The sequence below is a fragment of the Hyposmocoma kahamanoa genome, unplaced genomic scaffold (assembly GCF_003589595.1).
Source record: "Hyposmocoma kahamanoa isolate Upper Pololo Valley unplaced genomic scaffold, ASM358959v1 97, whole genome shotgun sequence".
In the NCBI taxonomy this organism is placed as follows: domain Eukaryota; kingdom Metazoa; phylum Arthropoda; class Insecta; order Lepidoptera; family Cosmopterigidae; genus Hyposmocoma; species Hyposmocoma kahamanoa.
Window position 1 is genome coordinate 293,762 of NW_020655294.1, and position 13,355 is coordinate 307,116.

Genomic DNA, 13,355 nt, shown 5'->3' on the forward strand with positions numbered 1-13,355 from the left:
CGTGCAGACGCATGCTTTCTAGTAGATTTGAGAGTTGCAAACGGGGTATATGTCTGTTGCTGTTCCCGGTGAAGCATTACATACGTTGCTCTGATCAAAGTAAGTAAGTAAAGCCCTCGTATTATGGAACTCTAAAACAACGACAATACCACGAATACTCGGACCAGAGACAATATAGGAAAATTACTTTTCTACATTTACATTTCAACCCGGAACCTCAGAGATGGCACAATGAAAACTGGTTATATATATTGAATTCCGCAAGTATACCGGTACTCATTTGTATATAATTGGCTTAAGGATGTTATGTACATGACTTGTTGTGTATTTGGTGTGACCTTGATACTAAATTACTTTCAAAACACATTACAATATTCTTTTTTTCATAAAAAATAATTGAATATCAAATCAAAAAAGAAAAAAATTAAAATGCAGTGAATAGCGACTTCTCTCGCCAGCGCTGGTAGCTGTAAAGGTATCTAACTGGGTAATAAAACTTTCATAGACTTCTCATTGATGGCGCAATGACTAAAAAGTCGTTGAAAAACCAAATACAAAGACACGACAATAAGCACTTACAAAAATTGTGATATCCGCTGGTTCGTTCCGTGGCTTAGTTGGTATGGTTGGTATAGCGTCTGTCAAGGTATGCTAGAAGTTCATGCGTCGGTTCAAATCCGGCCGGATCGAAGAAATTTTTTCCGAGTGTTCGTCTAGGAATGACATTCATTAAACTTGAAAATTACATTCTGATGTAGTTTCTGGAACACTGACATTATTCAAGATGTTTTAAATTTTGATTGCTACTTTTATCCTAAGCAAGCAACCTTGGTTAATAACAACATCTGATTTAATAAGTACTACAAACATTACGAACATTTTCAAAGTAACATTTAGTACCTTTGGTATAATAAAGTCACATCTGATCATCCGTCAAAAGTGCGTACAATCTTTAAACCTCTTGAAGTTGTCATTTTGCAGTAGCCTTATTACACAAAGGGTGCGACTTTTTTTTAAAGTAAATGGACTTTCTTTGACCACTACCTAGCTCTGGACCAAAAACGGACTACTATGGAACGATCTTGTCCAGAAGATACCTATTCAGTCACACTTTAAAGATACTCGGATTGTATGTGCTCGGAAATATTTAGTCACAGCCAGGTATTAACATTCATTGGCTGTGCGCATAATAAAACATCACGAAAAGCGCTAATGTACGGCTGAAGGGAATATCGACCAAGTAAGGGTGATATCTACATCCAAAACCAAGAAACATGTGTGTATACGCCTCTTTTATCAGCTCACGCGATACATGCAGCCGTAGACGCATACCACACCTAGAGGTACCGGTGATGATTTTATACCGATTTATCGGATATTGAAATTTTAACAGGTAAAAGAACTAATACTAATTGCTATTTCGGTAACTACTCTAGCAAACCATAAAGTTTTTAATGCCTGAGTCTGTCATTTAAAAAAATAAACAACTTCAAAAAACGTCACGACAATCGTGTGTGTTATTGTTTGGGCTGGTGATTTCGGTGTTTATTTATTGAAAACATACCGTAAGTAGCGTTTTTAAGTTTACCCTGAATATAATGTTCATAAACTATACTTTAATTAACATTCTCAAAACAAAGTCCAAATTGCAACGTAAAGTATAATGTTCACTTTTGTTTCTTCTAACAAAAATCTTTTACAATAAACAGAATTTGGCAAAAATCAAAATTTGCGGTGTATTACTGCATTTTATTTGAGATGTTTTTGTTGTAGTACGGAAGGTATTCATTTAGCAGTACAGAATAATAATTTTTATTTATAAAAACTTGTATTTAAACTGAATCCTTTTCTTATTTGCGAAACCAAATAGCCGCCATTTTGCGGTAGGATGAGCGCATCGCGTGAGCGGTTATATTCATGTTTTTTATCATTAAGAAAAGCACAGAGTGCACAAGTTTCATCAGAATCCGCACTCTCGCTAGGAACGTGGAAAGAATAATATCTGTGCTATCTGAAAAAAATCATAATATTTTTTCCTTGTTGTAAATGATGATGAACGATAGTTCATAACTCTCGCCAGTTCCTGTGATCCTAAAGCGTCGACGTCTAAAAGCGACCCTTTTAGCATAAATCTGAAAAACCTAGTGGCATAATATGAATTTGCCGCTTAATTACCCTAAACTTGTATAGAAAAAAAAAACAGTAGAACATAAATAAATATTATAAAACATTATACGATGCTCTAATCCCAAAGTAATTAATTAAAGCACTTGTGTTAAGGACATCGGAAACAACGACGGCACCATAAACACCCAGACCAGACCGGGGATAGAACCCAGGACCACAGAAATGGCGACACCATGAAAACTGGTGTGCAACCCAAAACCTCAAAGCCTCAGATTTGCCATTGTACTGAGGTGATCTTTTTTACTACCGGGCTGCTTTTTATAACGGGTCGGCTTGGTGGACCGTCACACGCGAACTAACAGATGGTGAGTTTATTTCATCTAATTGTATCATTGGATGCCAACAACTGGTTTTTTTATTATGACACTAAGTGACGGGATGAATAGTCGTGCATAACAACTGCCGAACCACTTAGAGCTTTAAATCCCAAACAACCTGAACCTCGTCACCTTTACACATAAAGTTGACAAGTTCCATGTGTCTGTAGTTTCATTAGCACCATTTCGAAACCAGAGCGAATGGAAATAGAAATAAGTATAGAGCATAGTTTGTCAGTTGAGAATCTAGCACGTGTTATGACAAGTAAACAGGGATAGGTTTCTAAAATATCGCACAAAAATATTAACCGTAGTAATAAGTAGAATAAATAGTAGTAAGTAGAATAACAAAATTATGATGACTCGATATAATGTACATATTTGTGTGTATCATAAAACAAAAAATGTAGTAAAAGTAAGGATTGAAGCATAGGGAACGTAGATTTTAAGACTAAGCGCTGTAAAAAAATGTATTAATGTAAGATATAATTATGTAAGAAACATGTAAAAGAAAATAAAATAAAATTGTGTTGTTGTACACCCAGTAGATCCCGTACGACGTAAAATATGGAAAGAAATAATGTAGATAGAGATATATAGAAATAGGCTGGTATGTCCCACCGGCAAAAGTATGAAAAAGATGGATGATAGAAAGACCAGTGACCAGTGACCAGTATGAGGCATAAAAGTGCGAGAGGCATAAATGATAGAACTGGAGTGAAAGAGGAATTAGACAAACATAGGCTCTGATTACGTCAAAGGTAGCAGGTTTTAAAAAAAAACCAGAACGCAGTTATGTTTAATGAAATAGGTAGGTGGCAGTACTTCCTTGGAGAAACACATTCGTAGTGAAACTCCACTGCTACGGAAAAAAGGGTTGATCTGAAGCTTTTGGTTTGATTTTTCAGTAACTGTAAGAATGAGAAAAACAATCAGGTGACAATTAATTTTAATTAAGCTCACATACCTTGAATACTTTGCACCGCCGCAAACGATAGGTACTGCAAAGTGTTTTGTGGCTGTTAAAATCTTTTCAGTTACATAGTCCTCGCACATTGAGTTCTCAAAAACCAAATAGAAAGAATAGTCTGTTTCTATCATAGCATGACAATCTTCATCCCATTGTTTACGATATAGATTTCCGCAATATCCAATAACATCAATAATAACGTTATGTCTTTTTAAATCACCAATTAAAGTTTGTGCAGAATTATTACGTTGACTCAAAGTTATACAATGTGACACAAACCATGCTGCAGCTTTAGTTTTACTTAGCAATTTACTTTTAGTTTCTTCACTTATTGGTTCCGTATCGTTAATATCCTTCCACTCCACATCACGTTTAGGTGCTATAATGTCACCTTTTTTATTTTTTACTACAAAAAATCTCAAAGTGGTGTCTGAATTCAGTTTATATACAAATTTGTAATTAAAAAAATTCATTATGATGTGAAGGAATGGGATACATAACTGCAGGTTCGTTCCTCATTAAAATGTATTTATGATCGATTGTTCGGTTCGACGGTAATACTGTCAGTTTGGATTGTATAAGGGTCATTGCGTGAAACAAAATGACGTCGAACAATGTGACGTCACTTAGAAGTGATCTGTTTTCCGTTAATAAACAGTTGCTAAAACAGCAATTTTGGTTAATAAAGTATTGACGTCCCGAGTTTATTGTCCACCATAGGTGCAGCAGTTGATAGAACGCAAACAATTGGTTCAGGATGTTTCTGCTTCCGATTAGTTTCATGCTCATTATTTTAACTTTGTTTTGTATCAGTATCTTTGTTTATAGTCGAAATTTGTTCACTATCAATACTTGGACAATTGGCTTGCTTTACAAGATAAATTAACAAAATTATGCCATCCATTGTTTTGAATGGAATACGATAAAGTTACACTTTTATTTGATTTCCGTTTAGTAAAACCTTTGGTCTATATTTGTTGAAAAAGCAACATAAAAATGTCAGCTATTGAGTCGAAAAAAGAAAGAACTAGTAAATAAACCGCTTTAATACAATTGACACCGCAATATGGCATGGAAACGATAGGTTGTCAGTTGTCAGTCACTTGACTCCCTACATTCAATTGGGAAAGACGATACCTTGATTGCCTGTTTCATTGTGAATTGTTTTTGCGTGTAAGATTTTATATTTATTTATGAAATCAAATCATTTATTTAAATTAAAATTTGAAATCAAGTAAGTACATTAATACTATAAAAACTAATTTAAAATAAAATAAAATCGTAATTAAGATTAAATAACATAAATGAAAACAAATTAACAGATTACCATTGAAAATAAAAATTTGAAAAAAGAAAAGTCTACGTCAAATACAAAACTTGTAAAAAAGACTGAAGCAATTATTTTTCATATCCACTTATTTGTCAACTCTTATCCTTAATATTTTAAGACACATTGAAATCATTCAAAGGCAAACTAGAGCAAAAATTAGAAATCTTTTATACCAGGCTCGTTGCAATAAAGTAATTTATAAGAATAAATGCTTCAACGTGTGTAAATTATTTACAATAAATTACCAAACGAAATTACATTGTTACAGGGACGTACTTTTAAATTACAATTGACAAAATGGCTATTGACATATTGAATCTTAGATATATCTCATAGTACTTATTAAAGAATATTCAGATTTTACAAATTAATTACATTAATTTGAAACTATAGAGACTAAAATTTTAAGCCTCATTAATAATTGTACATCTGTTTGCAGGTTGAATACAATTGTACCTAATTTTACTCAAGACCTATATAATTACTGTATTCCAGCAAATAAACGTATTCTACATTTTTCAAATTTAACGTTTTGGGCGCCAAGTCAGATTAAAAATGTGTGAATCTCTTAATGTAATAATAAATTATAATAACTTAATATAATAAAAAAAATAAATATAAAAATTATAGCAAAAGCTAAGTTTAACGGTAGCTCAACGGTTTTTTATTAGTGTAACCAACAGAATCAATATTAAAAAATCACAACGTAAGCGACCCCACTAATAAGTACCAAGGCCTCGGCTTCGACTACCTATTTACAACCTTTGAAGTCGATATCCTTGGCCCGTGGAGTCCCGGTGCCCTGTACAAAATTTTTAATAATTACTAGACAAAAAATTAATAGACTGTCTAGGAAATCCAAAGGCAGCCAGCTAGCTACCTCATCCAACGCTTTGGCATAGCCATACAAAGGGGAACGCTGCCAGTATCTTGGGCACCTTGTCGCGGGGACCCAATTTCATTCATATAATTTATTGTACCCTACATGCATATTTCGACCACACTTGTTATCGCAACCGATATCGCTTATTTTATATTATCGCTTTGGACAGAAAAATCAAAAATATTGTAAGAGCCAAAAATTGTTATTTATTACACAATCCGTAACTGAATTCATTATTATGTGTATATTAAAATTCAGTTTATAATGTAGAAATATTTTTAGAAAACTATCTCCTGTATAATTTGTTTTTTGTCGCTTATACTAAGTCGGCGTAATGGCTCGATATACACACTAACCCTTTCTATCATTGACTTGTTAGTCAACAACTAACACACTACAGACTAACATACACACTCACTGACTTAGTCGCTGACGGACTGACTGACAGCAAAGCATTATTAGCTTAAACATAATATAGTTAGTGTTACTGAAATATAAAATTTTATACGGTTTCCAAATGTAATACTTCTTTGGAATGGAACGAGAGCACCATGAATATTTGAAACGTTTATTACCACTTGACATAAAAAAGACATTTTATTCAAGAAAAATAAAAACGATAAATATTTTATATAAGTTTACTTACTAATATCTCATCATAAGTAATCTAGTATTGAACCCTCTACTAGGTACGGGTCTCTTCTACGGGAGATTTTATAGTCCTCCACGATGGCCCAATACGAGCCTTCACATATTTTCAAAGTTTTTTCACAATTCTTCCGTTTACTTCAGTTTTAACCATTCATAAATGTACATTTCGACGAGCTCCGTGATCGAGTGGTTTGCAGATCGGTTTTCATGATGTCGTCATCTCTAACATTCCTGGTTCGATACCCGGTTGTGTCAATGTAGAAAATTTACTTTTCAATATTGTTTCGGATCTGGGTGTTTGTGGTACTGTTGTCGCTTCTGATTTCCTCAACACACACGCTTTAATTACTTACTTTGGGATCAGAGGCTTCTATTGAAACTTAACCGTGTTTGTATAAAGATTTTTGTTTAGATCTTAATTGTAATTTATAAGGTTTTAATTAAAATCTTAATGCAAACGCGATATCTTACATATTCGGAAACTTATATAAAGGCCTCTGAGCAACGTATCTATATGATGTTGTCTAATATATTTATTAGCATATCTATACAAAAGCTGCGTTTCGATTGCGAGGATCCTGTCGCGAGAAATTTTATCTATATCTTCCAGTCTTCAGGCTTTTGTTTGGGTTGTTAATACACTGCTTAATTTATTGGATAAATCCCTAAACTTGCTTGATGCAAACGTGTATCCTCTATTGTACTTTCTGATTTCTTGATTAAAGCGACTATTCTTCCATTCTTCTAACCTAACCAAAATTCAGTTATGCGTGTATAAACACTTTTTACGTATTCATGCTTATTGTCGTTAAGATAAGTACACAGTGAACAAATTTCATCAGTTTCAGCGCTTTCGCTGTGAGCGTGAAAACTGTAATATCCGTGCCATTTGAAAAAATCATAGTATTTGTTCTTATCATGTATTGTATCATTTATGATTCTCGCCAGTTCAAGTAGTCCCAACGCGTTGGCGTCTAGATATGACCCTGGGGGCATAAACCTGAAAATCAAAAGATCACAAGACATTGAATAACGTACTTCTATCTATACAAAGTGTAATTGTTAAGTATGCCTAGGCCATTGACTTATATTGTAAGTCAATGGCCTAGGCGGTTATTCCGTAAATATAAACTTTTAAGGCTTTAGTTGTTATAGCTATTTTAAAAGTTAACAATAAGTTTAAAGATAACGAAACTGCTATGAATAATGTAACAAAACTATGTTTTAACTATGTTTTATTGCGACATAAAATGGGTACGGCCAATTTCTAGTATAAAAAATATATGCGCTTTGTTGAAGCCTCCGGAGACTAACACTGGCAGCTAGTAGCGTAACTACGCTAAAGAATAAGTTTAATAATACAAAGGAAAAAGTCACCAGGCTTCAGGAAAAGATATCCCAGGGCGCGGTCCTTTTTTCTCTCTCACTTCTTACATTAAGCAAATTATTTCTCTTACTTAATGCAGGATTAAATATTTAAATCAATGTATGACACCTAATAAATATTTATCAATAATATTGAAATACATTGACTCCAGTAAAGAAAGATCTATTATCTATGAGTAATGCCAGATGCCTAGTGGTCGACGACCTTTTAGCCGGCCCAAATACCATGGAAGAACAAAGTGGAGAGAGACCTCTGCGCACTGAACGCAGAGAGCTGGAGGAGATCGCACAATATAGGGCCCGCTGGCGCCAACTCGTATCAGGGGGTCTACTATCGACCTCCGTCCGACATACACAATTACTGTCAAATAAGTAATATTCGACAAAATTAAAAGACAAGTATCAAGTATGAAGCTTCATTCGCATCACGCGTCTTTTCATTTGGTCAAGTATTGCTTATTTGGCAGTAATTGTTTCGAACGGATTTCGGACGTAGATCGCGTGTAGACCCCCACGCCCAGTACTCTCGTTCTTCGTCCGACGTCCGTCCCAAATAATTACTGTCAAATAAGTAATATTTGACCTAATTAAGACTTTACTTGACCTTGTTTTTATTTTGATCTAGTATTACTTATTTGACAGTTATTGTTTCGGACGGAGAACGACAACAGGCCATACTTAGGGTCGCTGAGCCAATGAAGTAAGTAATGCCAGATAACAATCTAGAGAATCTTCTGTACTTATAAGTACAAGAGCAACGATAGTAACCCCAGCACTACTCGGACCATACAGACTAGAACAGATTTAGGAAAAATTGTTTCTTAAATTGGTCCTCATCTAGAACTCACAGTGTTAGCGGCTGGGCCACCGAGGTCGTTATTTACTGAACAATGGACCTTATCTGTCGTATGCACACCTTGAATAATTTGCACCCCCATAAACAATGGGTACTGCAAAGTGTTTTGTAGCCACTAACACCTTTTCTGTAACATAGTCCTTGCACATTGAATTTTCAAATACCAAGTAGAAGAAATAATCAGTTTCTATTAAGACAGGACATTGTTCGTTAGTACAATCTAAGTTTCCACAATCTCCAAAAACATCAACGGTAAGTTTATATTCAAGTAATTCTTCATTTAATTTACTTACAAATACCTCGCGTTGGCTGGGCGTTTCACAGTGTGATACAAACCATGCCGCAGCCTTTGATTTACTCTGTAACTTGAGTATGATCTCATCACTTGTTGATTTCATATTTTTAATATCAACCCAGTTTACGTCTTGTTTAGGAGCTATTACTTTTCCTTCCTTGTCTTTTACTATAAAAAATCTCCAAGTCGTGTCAGAATGGAGTAAATAAGTAAAAGTATAATTGAAAAATCCATTATAACGCGATGGTATTGGATATAGAACAGTAGGCTCATTACTCATGAAAACATATTTCTGAGATTGCAATCTTGCGGATGGTAGCGCTATTTCCAATTCGTGAACTGACACTGCATGAAATAATATGACGTCAAATTGTCTTATATCCGTAAAATACGTTTGGTCGTTGGTTAGAAAACAGTTTTGATATAAACATTTCTTGTTCAAGAAGTATTGTTGCCCCTCTTCAGAGTCCGGAGCGGGCGTTAAGTGAGTTGTTGCCCATGTCAGTATATATATCAACGAGTTATCCTTTTTATTTCCTCTTACAGAATTTAAAAACAATATTAAGAGAAGTTTACAGCTATCTTTTATGTCAATCATATTATGTATAGATTTAAAATATAAACTTTATGTTTTTTACACGTTCACTTATTACAATGAAGTTATTTAATTGTTAACTAAAATTATACGTATGGTATAATTAGTGGAAAAATGTTTACTTATTGTTTCAAACATTGGTTTTTTTGGTACAATAGTTTACAACAAAGGAGGGTTATTATTTTAAAGTTAGAATAAGGAATTTGTAATCAACAAAAGATGAAACAATTTTTAATGACTACAAAATCGACACAGAAACAATACTCAATATTTATAAAAGAATTGTCGAAATTGTGTCCTATGGTATACAATTAGATAAAAAATTTGGGTTTGCTCATAATACTGCTTTCCTACAAGTGTCGCGTCGCGTCGGTGTCGCATTAAAACCTAAAGACGCGCTCAAACGTATAAAATAAACACACGCTTGGTCACTATCTTACCGGTTGTTAAGACCAGTCACAACGTTTCTAACAGCCATAGCAGCCTAAAGGTTTGTCTTACCGCCTCTCAAGCCGAAGCCGTGGTTTCGAATCCGTGCTGGCACTGGCACCTCTGAATTTCTTAGAAGTTGTTTGTGTAATGTAACTTGAACTTACCATTATGAGCTTTTCGGTGATGGAAAACATTTTGATGAAACATAAACGTCGAATATGTTAAAAATCCTCTACCCGCATTGGGCCAAGGTGGCGGACTAGGCCTTAAGCCCTCACCTGAGAGAAGACCCGTACCCAGCAACTGGACGTCTAGATGGGATGATGGTGATGATGATGGCAATTCAAATTTATAATAATATACCTAATGAAATAAAAAAACCAGGAAAAATTATCAACGTTTATAAGCCACCTAAAGCAGTACCTAATAAATAAATCATTCTATACAATAGATGAAATATTAAATAAAAGATAAGTGCCATTTGTCTAGTCTTTGAATAGATTAGTATATTGATACTCGTAGTAATTGTTATTTTAATTTTTTTAAACAGTAATTTAAATAATAAGTTGTTGGCATATTATTATATAATGTATAATAAAAGTTAAGAATATTTATAATTTAATAATATTGGTAGTGCTCTCTCAATTTGCAGGGCCCTTACAGGGTGTCACTTGTAAAGGTACAATATTAATTTTATAAGATCTTATGTAAAACCATGTGACAAGCAAATAAAGATATGAATACGAATATGAATATGAATATGATGGCATTGTTCCTTAATCATATAATTTGATTTGAAGTTTTTCAACGCTGTGAACTTAGTTTCGTTTTGTGTAATATCACCAAGTTGGGCCCACTGTGCGAGCCTTACGACTATATAATCAGATTGTAGGACAGTATTCTGTAAGAGGTACACGTTTACATAATTTTGACTTCGCATGGTACAGTCACAAGAACATCTATCGCGAACGCGCAAGTTTCTGTCGAGAGATTTATTGTGCTGCGTGTACACAGGTAAATGCACAACGAGAGGTAGTGCAAGAACTACTACACGGATCAAATAAGCACACGCGAGCGGATCCTCGTGACTGCAAATAAGGTGTATAACTTTCAAGAATTTGTTGTGGTGAATGATGTTTAATAGATAGATAATCTAAGGAAAAAGAACAAAATCTAGGAATGGAGGACGAAAAGGAGGAAGGTAGAGGAAAACCGAGCAACAGATGACAAAACCTCATAGCAAAAAATTGTAACAATGGCAACTACAAAATATTATTTGAATGTAATCGATCAAGGATAGTTCATGACAGTATTTGGAGAGATTATTGGTATTACAAAGCTATTTCTTATTTAGGACATTAGCTGGTGACGATATAGATAAGCAATATGAGTAATTAGATAAAGAAAAACTATTTCGCTCTCGCTTATGACATGACCCGTAATAAAGAAGAAGCGAGCGAGATAAGCCAGCTTCCTGCTCCCCAACTTCCGACAGAGAGTCTGACGCGTTGATATGTACGCGTCCTACACGATTTTATACGAGATTCTATTTTTATTTCACACACCCTTTGTGAACCACATGGGGTGTTTAAGGGGAAATTTGCCGGTTAATACGGCGAAATTTAGGGAATAAAACGTCGCGAGAGGATAACATTTGATAGCCGTATATTAAGTAATGTTTATCCAAAATACGGCTGGTGAATCAAGTCAAACATGTATTGGGAGATGTTTGAGTTTCCCAAAAGGGGTGACGGGGATTATTCAATTGTAATATGCTTCAAAGTCAGTTACAGTAAATGAATTCTCTTATTATTTATTTTTTGTGATATATTGTTTTGTATATTTTAGGAAAATTCACGGACTAATTTTTTTTTTTACCAAGTGACAGGACGAACAAGTCGTGCACCTGATGTTAAGGTACAGGCTTGTTCATAATAGTTGCAGAGCCACTGGTAGCTTTAAATCGCAAAGATCTGATTGGCACTGCCACTGCGCCCGTCACCATGAGACATAAGTTGACAAGTCCCTTGTGCCTGTACCTCCACCAGCACCCTTTCAAAACTGGAACACAATAATGCTAACATTACTACTTGGCGGCAGAAATAGGTAAGATAGCAGTACTTCCCTGGACGAACAAGGTGCTCTACTGCTACCGTTGTATGTTCACAACCTTGTACAGCAAGTTACAAACGTGTAAAGTGCCCAATCTGCATGGGCTAATGATTTAATTATAGTCGATGTACTTTCGCCATTTTAATAGAAGTTTATTGATGCCTCTGATAAAGAAATCCTGGGGACAAAGTGAAATCCTCGTCTTTTGAGTTTCGCGTCGCAGTAGATGTGTTCTGTAGGACTATGCGTTTGCTGCATCTCGATATCGTTCCGATGTTGTCTCTCAGTGTATGTTGAGGGGACGATTGTATCTAACACCTCCTTTTCAAGTATCTCAACAGTACGATTAAGAGAGAGATAATGCAGGTACACACAAACAATGTCCACTCTGACATTGTTAATACCAATTCCGCATCTTTTGTATTTTAAATTCGCTGAGAATGGTTTGAACAAAACATGCAATAAGAACAACGACTTGGTAAAATAAAATAAAAATATATTATTCTCTAACATTCACTGAAAATTCCACACACGAAATGAGGCGCAAACGACGAAGCTCGCGTGATGTCAATTTTGTAAATTTCATCTTATTCTGCAATAAAATGATATTGAAATTCCGAATCTCGGAATGGAGTCCGGAATCATGTTCGACAGTTACGTATACTGATGTTTATGGTTCCTGCACACACGTACACATTACTGGTTTGAGGCAATTCGAATTAAGTTTTTTTTTTATTATGGGGGAAAACACGGCGTATTTGTATGAAACATTTGTGTTACTTTATAAAAGGGAATTTAGAATGCAAAAAATACTAAAGATGTATACATAGCTAATGAGGCTCTAACCTATGTACAAAACAACAATATCAATTAATCATAATTCTAGGATCGACAGACTGATACGTACAAGTCTATAACCAACATCATAACAATCATCATAAAAAAATAAAAAGCATACTTACATAATAAATAAATAACGCACACACTTAACATAGCCCCGCACTAGGGAAACCCTGTTTCGCGGGTGCCATAGACACACACATAGACAACCACAAATTACACCCAAACTCACGAGAGAAATAAATGTAAGCCATACAAACATTTCTCCCGGCCCGGGAATCGAACCTGGGACCTCTGCGTGGCAGTCCGGCATGGTAACCGTTCGGCCACGGAGGCAGTTAAAATTTCAATAATAAAGAAACTATTCATAACATTAACCTTAGAGCTAAGTCCAAGCTCATGATACCACCATTTCGTTTAACCTAGGTAAAGGACTCTTTTGCGGGGAACTGTATACGTTTTTTTAATAAGATTCCGGACCATAATATATCAAGATTATCA